Consider the following 14,652-nt stretch of genomic DNA (forward strand, 5'->3'; position numbering starts at 1 on the left):
TAAAATTCCATAGTGTAGAGGCAACAAACTTTTTCTGCATTCATCTTCAGCTTTTCCTCTTTATAAGTGATACTGTGACAGACTTCATTCATACTTAAACTTGTATGCTCTTATTAGAATATCCCCAATTCCCTGAAGTGTATCTGCTGGATGAAAGCATATGGGTGTTTTTCAAATTTTGATAAGTTTAACCAAATTGTCACCGGGAAAGGGCAGACTAATTTCAGTCAATTCTAAAGGAAAGCAACCCTGAATATTCATTCATTGGAAGGACTGATGCTGAAGCTCTAATACTCTGGGCCACCTGATGCGAAGAGCCAACTCACTGCAAAAGACCCTGATGTTGGGAAAGATTGAGGGAAGGAGGAGAAGGGGCAGCAGAGGATGAGATGGTTGGACGGCATCACCAACTCAGTGGACAAGAGCTTGAGCAAACTCTGGGAGATGGTGAAGGACAGGGAAGCCTGGCGTGCTGCAGTCCAAGGGATCACAGAGTCAGACACAACTTACCAACTGAACAACAACAAAGACTGTATCAGGTAGCTTTTCCTCTACATACTTGGATAGCATTTTAATTTGCCTGAGAGCCATTCCCTCCTCTACAAAATCTCACCGTTTTAATTTCCATTTCCCTAATCACAAGTGAGGCTGAATTTCCTGTCATCGCTTTGACACTTTCAATTCTCTATGAGAACTATTAAATGAGAACTATTCACATCCTCCATTCATTTCTTAACTATGTCAATTCTATTATCCTTTGTTTGTGAAGTCGCTCAGTCATGTTTGACTCTTTGTGACCCCATGGACTGCAGCCTACCAGGCTCCTCTGTCTCTGACCTGGGATTTTCCAGGCAAGAGTACTGGAGTGGGTTGCTATTTCCTTCTCCAGGAGACCTTCCCAACCCAGGGATCGAACCCAGGTCTCCCACATTGTAGGCCGACACTTTACCGTCTGAGCCACCAGGGAAGTGGCTTTTTATTATTATTTTTGTATATGTTACCAGAACTTTGCCCCCATTCTGTCAACTTATAATGTTTTTACGTCACACAGAAATATCAGCTTTGATGATGTTCAAATTTATCAGTCTCTTCTTTAGATTTGGGGCCTTAGTTTTACCTATCAATAAACTGCTTACCCTAGAAACTTATTTTCCAACATAATAAATCCTCTTATATTTTCTTCTTATACTTTTACAGGTGTTTTTGTCTTTAAGCTCATTCTTTAATTCAAATAAGTCATTCTGAATATGGGGAAGTAGAATCTTTCTTTCCAAATAGTCATTTATCCCTCTACAATGTATCAACATTATATCCAATGTATCCAACTCAAAATACCAACTTTATTATATAATAAATTCCTCTCTATATAAATGGGTTACTGGACTCTACTTTGTTCCATGTACCAACCTCTCTATTCCTGCACTCACCATTTACATAACTGTACCATTACAGTATGTTTTGATATCTGGCATAGCAAATCCTTCATCAGTATTTTCCACTTGAAAAATTTCTTGGCCACTCAAGTATATTTAGTCCTCTGGACAAATTTTAGAAGCAATTTATCAAGTGTCCAAAAGTAAGTCTCACTGGGATTTCAACTGGAATTACACTGAAGTTACAGTTTAATTTGTTGAGTACTGCAAGCTTTACAAAGATGCGGTCCCTTTCCAAAACATGTAATGTCTGCCCACTTATTTGGGTTAGCTTTTAAATTCTTCAGGTAAAGGTTTCTACGTTTTTCATAGAGCTTTTGTACGTTTGTGTGTTACTCTTAAATGTCTTCTGGTTTTGTTGCTATTGAGAATACAGTCTTACTTTTCTATAGGAATAATTACAAATTACTTGATTATCAGTGAGATTACACATCTTTCTAAATGTCAAACAAATTATACCTATATCCATTAAACTATCGAGCCACATCCTGCAACCATGTGTGCGGATTTTCATTTTCTCATTGATTTGTGTGAGTTCTTTACGTGTTGAAGATATTAACTCTTCACTTATATTTGTCATTACTATTTTTCTACTTTGTGGTTTGGCTTTTGATCCTAGGATTTCGTTTTTCCTTTCTTCCTAAAGAAGTTTTAAATGTTCATGTAGTCCAATACAGACTTTAACTAATAACAGACTTGAATGTCTCGTGGGTGCCAGGACCTGTACCTCTTTCTCTCTCAACACCTGTATGATGGTATCATTTTCCTAAAATTCCAGTTCAAGTCTGTCTGATGGCTAAGCCTGTTCTCTGTTCACCTCGGCGTGCAGAACTCCTTTTCCCAGATATTCACCTATTTTTTTTTTTAAAGGTTTTTTAAATGTGGGCATTATTTTAAAAGTCTTCATTGAATTTGTTACAGTATTGCTTCTGTTTTATGTTTTTGGCCCTGAGGCATGTGGGATCCCTGACCAGGGATCAAACCCGTACCTCCTACATTAGAAGATAAAGTCTTAACCATTGGACCATCAGTGAAGTCCAGCCTAGATGCTTAATATTTACTTCCTTATCTTCTCTGATTTGGAGGGCATTCGTGATGGTTTGTCACTTATTACACTTCCATACACTTTCATCTTTGGGGTGCTGAATAGGTTCCAGTGACCTGTCCAGATACTCTGAAGCTAGTGTGACACTGTTTAAACACAACTGGCTCTACAATATGTTCAAACAATTAGATAGACCTTGTTCTAGTTCATTACTCACTAATCTGTCCAGTTCACCTGAAAAGGGGGATCTCTATAGCATTTAAACATCACATCCAGGGATATGGTCTATCCTTCAGTTTCAGACATTCTTTCTTTATCTTTCAGGGTATTGTTTGGTCTTTTCCAGGCAGGTCAGTCTCACTTGTCTTGATGAAGCTGTGTTTACTTGTTTCATGGTTTTTGTTGCTTTGTGATCAGAGCCTGCTTTTTTGTTTTTCCATTTTAGTTTCTGAAAAAGTTACTGCTAGTATTCAGAAAGCTATAAATATTATATACTCACTGTGTGCCCAGCTGCTTTCTCAATTTTTTTTGTCTAGTATTTTTTTCTGTTATTCTCACTTTTTTTTGGCGAACAGCATTTACAATATTTCCCTTCTTTTCATTTTTAGAACCTCACCTCACTCTTTTATTTCATGCATTCCTTTGACAAAACTTACCAAAAATATGTTAAATATCCCAAATTCTCTCTCTGATCCTATTCTGTTAAGCATAGTATGAATAATTAGTTTAACATATGTGTGTTTTGCATTAAAAAGTGCATCTTTATGTTTACTTTTAGAAAATAAAAAATTATTTATTTTTACAAATATCTATTTTGACCTTAGTTTAGCTGGTAGTTTGAAGTCAATGTGAACTAGAAGGGAAAGACCATCTCTCTTCTGGACAGACCTCAGACATCGCCTACCTGGTCTTCCCCACTTTCACTCCCCGCTCCCACATGCTGCAGGTAGCAGCAGCTGGAGTGGTTGTTTAAAAATGCAAATCTGATTAAGTTATTCCCCTGTTTAAAACCCAACCCTTGTAATGGTTTCCCATTTCACTCAGGATAAAATAAAACATCCTTAACCTGCCCTACAAGACCCTACATGATTTGGCCCCCTGCCTAGCCACACTTGCCCCTCACCCACGATAGTCTATCCACAAGTCATTCTTTCAGTTCCCAGAATGGGCAAAGCTTTCCCCCTTCTGGGCCTTCCCACTTGCCGTTCCCCTGCCTGGAAAATTATCCCCAATCTCATTCTACACTGACGCCTACTCACCCCTCAGATCTCAGCTCAAAGCTTATTATTGCAAAAAAGTCTTTCCTGGGTCCTCGCTCTGCAATCTAAAATTTGGTCCCCTTTTCAATACTTTCTCATAGCCAGTGCTACCCCACTTTCATAGCAGACACCGGTTTGTGATTATAAAAGCAGCTGCGTGATTGTGTTTCTGATCCCTTCTGCCCACATAACATAAACTAGAAGAGAACAGAGGCAAGCTGACTTTGGTGGCCATGCTAGAAACATTCCTGTACATCTGAATAAAAGAAAAAAACTACCTACATACCTCTTAATTGTGCCTTTTACATTTTAATATGATAACCATCACATTACTGAATATGTATGTAAACTGTTAAAACTCTGATACCGCTGGCAAATTCAGTAAGAATCCATTTTACTCAAAGGACATAAAAACTAACCTGAATCTGTTGTTGCTACAGAAAAACACAAACAAATTTACATCACTAGAAAGTTCTGTTTATATATTATGAGTGTTTTATGTAGTGTTCAATTTGCTGATGCTTTATTCACAGTCAACTAATTTTTATGCCTTATTTTTCAAAGCATGTAAAGCACTATGAAAAATACGCTTTGTAAAATACTCTTTCAGAAGTCTAAAGAGTACGTGATAAAAATATGACAAAATCAGAAACTAAACAGCATTCAAAGTTGGCTATCTGTAGTATTTTATAATATACATATCTGGCCAAAGAAGGAAATAAAAATTGTAGTGCAAATTAAAAAAAATCCCTTCAGATCACAAAATCAACATTATATACTACTTTATACTCTACAAAGACTTTCACACACATCATATCACTGAACTTGGTAGAGTAAATAGAGCAGATATTATCACTACTTATAGAAAAGAAAACTCAGGCTTAGAGTGATTAAATGTCTTCCTCAAGGTCACAGGACTTTAAAACAGGAATCACAATTAAAACAGAGTCACAATTATGGGGGGGGGGTGTTGTCCCCACATGTAAATTTCTGAACCAAAGAGAACGTCCATCATAAACAGTTTATTTAATAAGTGTAGATTTGTGCTCCCTTCACTAAAATTTCAGTAAAGAACAACCAAAGAGCTTTTTTAAATGTAAAGTTAAATCATAAATTGCCATCAATTCAGGAAATGGCTAAATAAACTATGGTGTCCTCAAACTATGGAACATGATACAGCAGTTCTGCAAAATGACTGAATGCATCCTATGCTAAAAACGGAAAGCTAGAGAGCACTCATACTTGTTAAACCAGTCGAAGATAATACAAGCACACACTGGTGTAAAAACATTTCTAAAGATCTAGAAGGTTATACACAGTTGTTATCTCTGGGAACAGAGGTCTATAGTCAAAAGACATTAGCCATCTCTGTGATGTTTTAATTTCTACAAAGAAAAGGTTTTACTTTGCTGATTTAAAAGTAAGTCTTAAGATTTAACCAATCTGTGGGGTGAACAAGATCATTTTTCTGGGTCTAAAAAACTGTGCATCTATAAAAGGAGGAGGAACCCCCGCTTTAAAAAAAAATACATATATAGCAACAAAAACAGTTCGATTCTCTTAAAACAATAAACATCACAAAACTTTCCTTTAAAAAAGGCAATAGCTTAGAATTTTTTTAAATATCTAGTCTCCTTTGTTGCAATAAAACAACCAATAAACTACCAACTAGGAGAGTCCGGAACAGGCTCCTCCAGGAGAGATTTAGTTGTTAAGAGTTGGGCAACGAAGGTTTCACAAAGGAGCTGAGTTTTGAGGGAAATGAGAGGTGACTGGGCAGAGAGATGCGGGAAAATTAAGCCAGATGGGGAAATGCCTGGGAAGTGGATATACTGAGTTAATCAGAAGCAGGGCCCAGGAAGAAAACTGGAGTAAAGTCCTGAAAGAGAAGAGGATTCCTTTGGATGTGGGAGGTTAGAGGGAGCTCGAATGCGCTGCCATCCAGTTTACCTGGGTGAGAATCCGGCCCTTGTTATGGTCAAACAATGGAGGCGTCCAGCGGCAGCAGCGATCTGCGCTGGGTGCCCGGAGGGTTCCTCATCACCTGAGTAGGATGCTCCGCTGGCTCTGCTGGGACGCGAGGCGCTCTTAAAAAAATAAAAACACACACACACACAACATCACACCATGCAGCCAGGCTTCTCCGCGGCACAGCCCGGCTCCCTTGATCCCACGGCGCGGCCATTACCGCCTCTCCGGGGACCCGCCTGGAAAGGCTCCAAGGCGCGGCTTCAGGGGTTTCTAAAGCTGTTTTGCTCCCCCTTCCCTCGGTTCCAACAACAATGGAGCCTGGCTCGGGAGTCTGGCTCCCGCGCGGCCTCCGCCCGGCCTCGCCCGGGTCGCTGCCCCTCCGCCGCCGCGCGCCCTGGCCGCCATCTGTGACCCCCGCTCCCCGGCACTGTGGGCCCACGCCGGCTCGCCGAGGCCCAAAGTCAGGCTGCCCTTCCCCGGGCCGGCCCGGGTGGCCGCCGGGCCGCCCGGCTGCGCGGAGCCACTCTGACCTTTCCCACCCGATGCCCGGGCGCTCACCGCGGCTCCAGACCCATCCTAAGTGATGGGTTGTTTTTCTTTTCTTTAATCCACTCATCCTCCTTCCGACCCAGTACCCGCTCCCTGGCCACCCCCGCTAGCCCCCGCCTTGATCCCGAAAAGAAATAAAGACACTACAGCCCGGCCACCCCAGAACTCACTCCAAGTGAGGGGTTGAAGCGCCCCAGGCCGCGGACTCCGCGCACCCACCCTCCCTCTCCTCAAGGGACACCTCACAGGTGCGCCTCCGAGCCGCGCGCGCGCGCTCCGCACACCCAGACGCCTCTGGGGGACAGCGCGCGTGCGCACGCACGAGACCGGCGAGCCCCGGGGGAGCGGGGGCCGCACGCATGCGCGCCGCCCGGCCCTCGCCCCTTCCCCCCCACCCCGGCTCTGCCCCCGCCCCCGTCGGCTGCCCGCGCGCGCCCTCCCCCCTCCCCACTCTCAGGCCTGTCACGGGTACCCCCCCCCAACTCCCACCGCCCAGCGCGCGCGCTCCCGCTCGCCCGCCTCGCTCCTCCTCCTCCCACCCCCGCCCCACCCGGGCCCGCGTTACCCTGGGCAACCGCAGCGCGGCCGCACCTGAGCTGTGCGCCTGCGTCCCACGGGCCAGACCCTCCCTTCCCCTTGGTCGGTTCCCCAGCCCCGCACAGCTGCGGGAGAGTGGGGACGGGGCGTCACCCCGTCCCCGCGAAGTGAGTATCGATCGGCCTTCCCCGCCCCTCCCTGCAGACACAGACCCGCCGCCGCCGCCGCGCCGGCGCCTCGTCCGCCCGCCGGGTCAGCGCCTCCAGGCCTTCTCGCCGCCCCGGCCCCCCGCTCCCAGCGTGCACCGCGGCGAGCGCTCGGGTGGGAGCCGGCGAGATGCGCTCGGCGGGCGGTGCCCACTGACCTCCCTCGGCGGCCCGGCCGGGGCAGGGCCGGAGCCAGGAGCCAGCCCCGCCCGCCGCCCCGCCCATGGGCCGCCGGCCCCCGCAGCCTCCCGCCCCGAGGATCGCGCCGAGGGGGGGAGCAGCCTGAAGGACCGCGACGGCTGCGCCCGCAGGTGAGGCGGGGCCCGAGGTGTGATCGAGTCCAGCCCCGCTCACCTGGCGGTACCTGCAGGGAGGCTCTGCGGGTGCCGGCGGGGGGCGGCGGCACCTGTCGCGGCGGAAACTCATTTAGATAATTTTTCAAGCCCTCACTGCAAGGGGAGGGGTGGTCCAGACCCACCGGGTGGGGAAGGGTGTCCCCTTACGGAGACATCTCGGGGGGATGAGGCGGGGGTTGAGGAACGAATAGGTGGAAAGGAGGGCAAAAGTGAGGCGCGGCGATTCCGCGCCGGCTGCTTGCAGGGTATTCCAGCCCGTTATAGGGAGGGGGTTGCCCTTGCCAGGGCCACAGTCCAGGCTGGGGTGCGAACCCACCGCGCACCCAAGCCAATCCGAAGGGGTGGAGAGGGCGGCCCAGGGGCCGCTCCTGCCAGCCCCGGGGTGGGATTGTAGGGTGAGGGATCCGCATTGCAGGTGCGCTGGGAGCGCCCGAGGGCCTGGCCCTGCTTTGTCTGGGAGGCCTTGGGGAGGCGGCCATCCGAATCCACGTCGCCTTTTCAAATGCGTTTTACCACCCCGTGGACGTTAGAGACCCTCCCAGATAAGTTGCATTGTCTCCTGTCCTGATAACCCTTTAGGTAAGTACTCTACCTTTACAGCCCTTTTCTGAAGCTTTGGTGTGAGCTTTAGTTTACCCTAAATAACGATTTGTTTGTGATTCATGAAACTGAGCGGAATGCACATATGCAGCAGGGCTCCAGGCTCGGCTACAGAGCCGCCGTCTACTACAGCGAGTTACTCTAGTTTATCTAACTTACCTGTTTTCATGCTGACTTGTATTAATTAGAAGCTTTGGTATTAGGCAGTATGGTCTATTTCTATAATGAAATGAAGTGGCCTTAAGAGGAAGTGTGATCGCGTTGTTATTTAAGTTGCAGCAATCAGTCTTAATAACAAAATACAAGCCGCCCAACTGTCCTACCCTAATGTATTACTCATTTCCAGAAACCTACCTGTAAGAGTGTTAATGCTAGAATTGCCGTTTTAAGACTTTTAAGTCTGAAATGTATTTCAAGAGACTTATTATTGAAATGGGTTTTGTTTTGCACAATCAAGAATTCCCCTGCATTGTCTTGCCATTGAATTGCAAGGAAAATAATGCTAACATTTAAAGTGACTTTTACCTTCAAAGATGTTTTGAATTTATTTCTTTTGGCTAAATGTTCATTTTATATGACATATATTTGGGGAGAAGGTTTAAAGGTTTGTGGTAAATTTATATGTGTGTGTCTTTATACATGTTTACATGTGCATAGACACTACTGGAATACCTTAAGATAAAATAGTTTTTATTATTCCTCTGCATCATGATGTAATTAGTAAATTTAGTTTAGGTATACTTAATATCTAAAGTACTGGACAATAATTTGTGTATATGAGATTTTTTACTGTAGCATTTGTAGATACAACAAACAGGTTTCTTGGCAATTAGATTTTATTGTTGATTCTTTTCAGAAAGAACAAATGAATCCTTTTACTTATGGCAGAAAATCACTCTTGTGGGTGCATAACTTTCATCTGTCATTCACTGGATAAATTCATTTTAGCATCATCATTACTTGACAGAGTGCATTTGCGGCAATACTGATGTTAACAGCATCAAGACTTTTAAGACATACTTATTTTTGTATTTATCATTTTCTCATATGGCAAGAAAAGAAAAAGCCTTTTTTCTTTTATCTGGAACAAGGTCAGCCATAAAAAGTCCTTAAGACATAGTGGATACACTATGTTTGTTAACCGAGATTAATTCTATCTACTAGATTGGGTATCCTTAAAGGGCAGAAACTAGGCGCCTTTATATGCTTCCCTCACCAAGTGTGGAATAAATGTTTGATTCAGATTAACCATTCCAGACTAGTTAGGTAGGTGCTAGCTTAATGACACCAATTTTCACATCTCCAGCTTTGATGTTTAAACCAGCAGAAAGGTTGGGCAGAGGAGTGAACATGTCCTATTTGTCTTCAGATATTCAAGGTCTGTCAGCAGCAGAGGGATTTTGTGTGTTTTAGAGTATTTCCATGAGATCCAACAAAGGCAAGTAGTACTTGCAGAAAGACAGACTTCACTTTGACGTAAAAAGCACAAGTTGCTTATGATTAGAACATCCAGTGGCAAGAAGGGACTGCTCTTTCCCTGCAGAGTTTCTGAATAGTCTGGTCCCCTGCTGGGCAGGAATGGCTGCTAGGAGGTACCCCCGTTGGCATGAGAGAGGTCTTCTGAGGGGGGCTGAGGGACTGCAGTGGCAGTCTGATTGGGGGGCACCGTGGTGTCTTTTTATTTCTTACTCTGACTTCTGCAGTTTGGGCATAACAACACCGCAGACACCTACTTCCCTCCTCGGAAGATTGTTACCAGGACAGAGGCCTACCTGATACCAGAGATGATTCTAAGCCTACTTTCTTTGCATTTGTGTGGGGCTTTACAGGTAATAAAGCACTCTCACATCCCGTGTCTTATTTTAAAAGACTCTTCTTAATTATGCATGATTTTTTCTCTTGGCTTTTATTTTCTATAATAAACATTTAATCAAGAGGAAAATTACCCTTTTCTAGGAAGACAAGCAGGAGAGGCTTTTTTTTTAATGGAATGATGTCAGTCATTCTTTCAAGAGTCAGCAGGTTGTGAAGATGAATAGATTTTTTTTTTTTTCTTAGCTGAAATCATTTTTTGAAAGATACTGGTTAAGGGCTGACTCTTGTGCTTGTGCTGCATTTTAGTTTGTTTACTTCATTACTCAAACATGACTCAAATTTCACAGCCAGAAGTCCAGTCATATCCACTGACAGCTTAGTTGCACTTGACTTTTTCCCATATGTCTGCCCCATACATGTTGGCAGGTAAAACACAGTTGAGAAGCAGAATCACAGTGGTCCAAAAAGATGAGGCGAATTGGAGTTTGTGCTTGAAGAAGGAAAAGATGTGTCCCATTTGTACTAAGCCCAAACCTGGGAATGATGATTTGTCAGTGATAAGAATGACGCTCTGTCTGTTACAACAAAGATGAGGCTATTCACTGTCAATCACAGTACATGTATTAAGTGGATCCGTGGGGTTAGGACTCTGTCTGTGGCCCAGGAGCAGAGCTAGAGGTTCCTGTGAACAGTAGAGAACCCAATAAATACTGTCTGCACAAGGATTTAAGTGGAACATGAGTTAGACCAGATTCTGAGCTCAATTTAGGAAGAAGTTGGGGGTGGGGAAACAGCTCTGAATTAATGTATACGTGTAATTAATTAAAAAAAAACCTTTAAAAAACAGTTCCTCACTTTTGTTCTTTAGCAGATGAGTTTGTCCCATGCTTTTGTGCCTGTTATCCACCAGCTGGATTTGGGTGTGACTATTTAAATAACATAAAGATTATGAAAATTTGCTTGAACCAGAGATGCACTGTTTATTTATACTTTATCCATGAAAGGAAAGGAGAAGAATACCAAGTTCTTCTGGCCAACCAAAAAATCAAATAAGGACACCTTACGAGTATTGATTTATTCCTTGAGGGGAAAAAAATTGCAGATGCTGTTTTAAATATTATGATCAGGACAACAAATTATCAAGTAAGGCAACCAATTAGAAAGCAGCCTTTGTGTAGGTGAAAGGTTACATTTTACAGAACCTCAGCATAATCTCTGAAGGCATCTCACAGATGTCTTAAAAGACCCCTTTGTTAATCAGAAAACCAGAGTTTATGTTTTTACCCGAGTTTCCACACTGGGGGAGCAAATGAATACTTTTATGATTATCCCTGTATACCACTTTATCAGAAATAACCGTTTGAAGCAAGAATTCTCTACTCTGGGCCTGTAAGGGAAGAGGGAATAAGTTTTGTCCTCTTTTTGAGATCCTTCCTACTAGCTGATTCTCGGGAGTGAGCAGTGCAATTCCATCAGCTAGCAAATGGCAACCCACTCCAGTGTTCTTGCCTGGAGAATCCCAGAGACAGGGGAGCCTCGTGGGCTGCCGTCTCTGGGGTCGCACAAAGTCGGACACAACTGAAGCGACGCAGCAGCAGCAGCAGCAGCAGCAGCAGCACCATACAAGAACAAGCCTGAGATGCTAAAAGCTACAATAAAGAAAACAAAATAGAAGAATGCTTTTAATAATGGAATTCTAGGCATACAATATTCTGCTGCTACAATCTTTCTCTTTGTTGCCTCTTTGACAACACTTAAGATGTTACATTTAGACCCACATAAGATCCATGATCCTTTCCTCTTCAGAGTTCCCTCCTACCCTGTTTCTAAATGCAGGCTGAACCCCTGTTATTTACTACATAGGTAAGAGGATTTTACTCCTTGGAAGAAAAGTTATGACCAACCTAGATAGCACATTCAAAAGCAGAGACATTACTTTGCCGACTAAGGTCCGTCTAGTCAAGGCTATGGTTTTTCCAGTGGTCATCTATGGATGTGAGAGTTGGACTGTGAAGAAGGCTGAGCACCGAAGAATTGATGCTTTTGAACTGTGGTGTTGGAGAAGACTCTTGAGAGTCCCTTGGACTGCAAGATCCAACCAGTCCATTCTGAAGATCAGCCCTGGGATTTCTTTGGAAGGAATGATGCTAAAGCTGAAAGTCCAGTACTTTGGCCACCTCATGCGAAGAGCTGACTCATTGGAAAAGACTCTGATGCTGGGAGGGATTGGGGGCAGGAGGAGAAGGGGATGACAGAGGATGAGATGGCTGGATGGCATCACCGACTCGATGGACGTGAGTCTGAGTGAACTCCGGGAGTTGGTGATGGACAGGGAGGCCTGGTGTGCTGCGATTCATGGGGTCGCAAAGAATTGGACACGACTGAGCAACTGGACTGAACTGAACTGAACTGAAGAGGATTTATGAGGCATTTCTTTTTTATTTGTTTGGCTGTGCTGCATCTTAGTTTCTGCATGTGGGATCTAGGTTTCCTGACCAGAGATGAAACCTGGGCCCCTTGCATTGGGAGTCTTGGCCACTGGATCACCAGGAAAATCCATCTGAGGCATTTCTCATGTGACATTGCTGCCACATATTAATGATAATTCCCAGGATTATTACAGTACTGATTTTCTTAAAGTCACACAGTCCACCTGGAAATGAGTGGTACCACACTCTGAAAGGGCCACCTTGAGTGTAACCTCACTGTGAAAACCCTGGCTCCCCAAGGTACAGGTCCATTCCTGTCATGGCTTAATCATCCAGAGGCCGCCATATTTTTCTAATGGTTTCCAATGTAGTTTCTCTTACAATGACGAGTGTATGTGATGAGGTTCCTGCCACATTCCAGACATCAAAGGAGCCCCTGTTTCTCCAACTATCACAAGCATCAACTCAGGTAAAGGACACTGGTGTCACGTCTCCCTCAGTGGCTGTGGCATGTGGGAATAGATCCAGTTTTTAGAAATATCTGTCTTGCACATTAGTGAGAAAGATGAAAGGCTTTGCTGTCTTTTAAATTTTCTCTTCTGGGAATATAGCAGAAGTTATTAGGCAGAGCCTGTCCTTTTCAAGGAGGGGTCAATCCTTGTCTTCGATAGTGAGTCATCTTTATCTTTTGGTTGAATCATGGTGAGCAGACTAGAAAATCCCTGGGGAACAGAGCAGCAGCTTTCAGCCATTGAGATACTTGCTCACTGACACGTCCTATTGCACTGGATGGGGGTAGGGCTGGGGGAGGCAGGTAGGACATAGTCTCTGATGACAGAGGAAAAAGATACGTCATCCTTCTCGGCCTCTGAATTGTGTGATGGGTTTCAAGTGAGGAATTCATTCCCATCAAGAAAGTGCCAGAGTCAGTTTTCAACAGAAAGTGATTTCTCAGTATAGTGAGGCTGTAGTATTAGGACTTGGTTCAGAGATGAGCGAAGTGCAACGTTACTGTCTGAGGCCAAAGACATGGGGTTTTGGGGGGTGGGGGATAGAATCTAAATTGGAACAAATATGGCCAGAGGTGAGACCTTCCAGAAGACATGCTGTGTGTTCAGCGGTGTTCTTGTGTCTCATTCAGTTGTAGAATGGAACTCAGCAGTTTGATGCTCATTGACTAAGCCTGGAACGAATGGCGCCTTGACTTCTACCCTGCAGCAAGCTATGGGCACAGTAGAGGGCCTTTCCGTGTAAGCCCAGAGGCCCGTAGGACCTTCCTGGGTGGCTTTTCATCTTGAGTCTGAGACTCAAGTGGGAAGCAGATTATCTGTCTCTGAACCTCAAAGGAAAACCGAGTGAAGTTAGGAGTTGTTAAGCAGTCGGGGCCAGTTTCTTTCCACAAGAGATGCTGTGAGGCCTTGGTATGTTAGTATTAGCGGCCCACAGAAGTATCCTTGTGGGAAGGTTCAACTATTCAGCAGTGCGAACTGTTGAGGCCTGAAGTGAATCTCCCAAGCTTCTTAGCCTGAATGAAATGCTTCGATGCCCTTTATCAGGACTGCCCAGTGACAGCACAGCTTCACCTCGCACATTAAAATTCTACCTTTAGAAGTCTCATTAAGGGACTTTGCTGGTGGTCCAGTGGTTAAGACTTTGCCTTCCAATGCAGGGGCTGCTGATTCGATCCCTGGTCAGGAAGCTAAGATCCCACGTGCCTCAGGGCAAAAAACCAAAATTCAAAACAGAAGCAATATTGTAAGAAATTCAATAAAGATTTTTAAAAATGGTCCACATTAAAAGAAAAATCTCAGGGAAAAAAAAAGTCTCATAAGCCTACTGAGTTTTTTAGATGAAGGTTCCAGTTTTTTGTCTGTTAAAGCTCTCGTGTTCACAGTCTGTAAGTAGGGCACCTGGCTGCTTTTGTCCAGTTCTGAAAAATCCTGCCAGGTTTTCTTTTTTTTTTTCTTACAATTCCATTGTGACAGTTAACTGCCTCTTCTGATTCTGAATGATACAGTGAATGTATAGGGCCTTACAGCTTTATTTACAATCCAACCTATAAATTGTAGACTCCTGTTATAAGTATAGACACATTTAAAGTACCATATCCAGAAATCAAAAAAAAATATTTTAGAAGTCTTTTTGATGGTCATTGTGTCAGCCCTTTGTACATGGGTACCCTCTACATCTGGTGAAATTACTAAGTGGTGACATGAAAATCATTTTCCTTGTTTGAATCAGACACATTTGAATATATTTACAAATCCCACCCCTCTAAAGGGGAGATAGCTGAGCCACTCTCTTGGTCTACATGCCCCTGCCCTCCTGCCCATGTGAGCCTGCCACATAATGTAGCTCATACAGTGCTGTTGAACTGCTGAAACTGGAAGATGCCACTCCTGCTGAATTATCCCCTGCAGCCCTTTACCCGTGCGTGTACAAGGCTGGGGGC

The 14,652-nt window shown here is 44.4% G+C and overlaps 2 protein-coding genes across 5 annotated transcripts in view; one reads left to right on the forward strand and one right to left on the reverse strand.

Annotated features, from left to right (window-relative positions):
• The window catches only part of ZNF664 (zinc finger protein 664), a 37,238-nt gene extending 30,650 nt beyond the window's left edge, over window positions 1–6,588 (reverse strand). Inside the window, exons 1-2 of one of the 3 annotated variants that reach the window (XM_040250603.1) lie at window positions 6,428–6,588; window positions 5,688–5,824 (exon numbers count right to left, since the gene is read on the reverse strand). The gene's annotated coding sequence lies outside the window, so the exon portion shown is untranslated. The remainder of the gene's footprint in view (window positions 1–5,687; window positions 5,825–6,427) is intronic. The other 2 variants (XM_040250605.1, XM_040250604.1) reach the window with 2 other exon arrangements.
• A 632-nt stretch (window positions 6,589–7,220) lies between these two features.
• The window catches only part of CCDC92 (coiled-coil domain containing 92), a 39,585-nt gene continuing 32,153 nt past the window's right edge, over window positions 7,221–14,652 (forward strand). The window contains exon 1 of one of the 2 annotated variants that reach the window (XM_040250600.1): window positions 7,221–7,311. The gene's annotated coding sequence lies outside the window, so the exon portion shown is untranslated. Of the gene's footprint in view, window positions 7,312–7,776; window positions 7,936–14,652 lie in introns of those variants that run through there. The other variant, XM_040250602.1, reaches the window with a different exon arrangement.

Source organism: Oryx dammah, unplaced genomic scaffold, assembly GCF_014754425.2.
Source record: "Oryx dammah isolate SB20612 unplaced genomic scaffold, SCBI_Odam_1.1 HiC_scaffold_12, whole genome shotgun sequence".
Lineage (NCBI taxonomy): Eukaryota > Metazoa > Chordata > Mammalia > Artiodactyla > Bovidae > Oryx > Oryx dammah.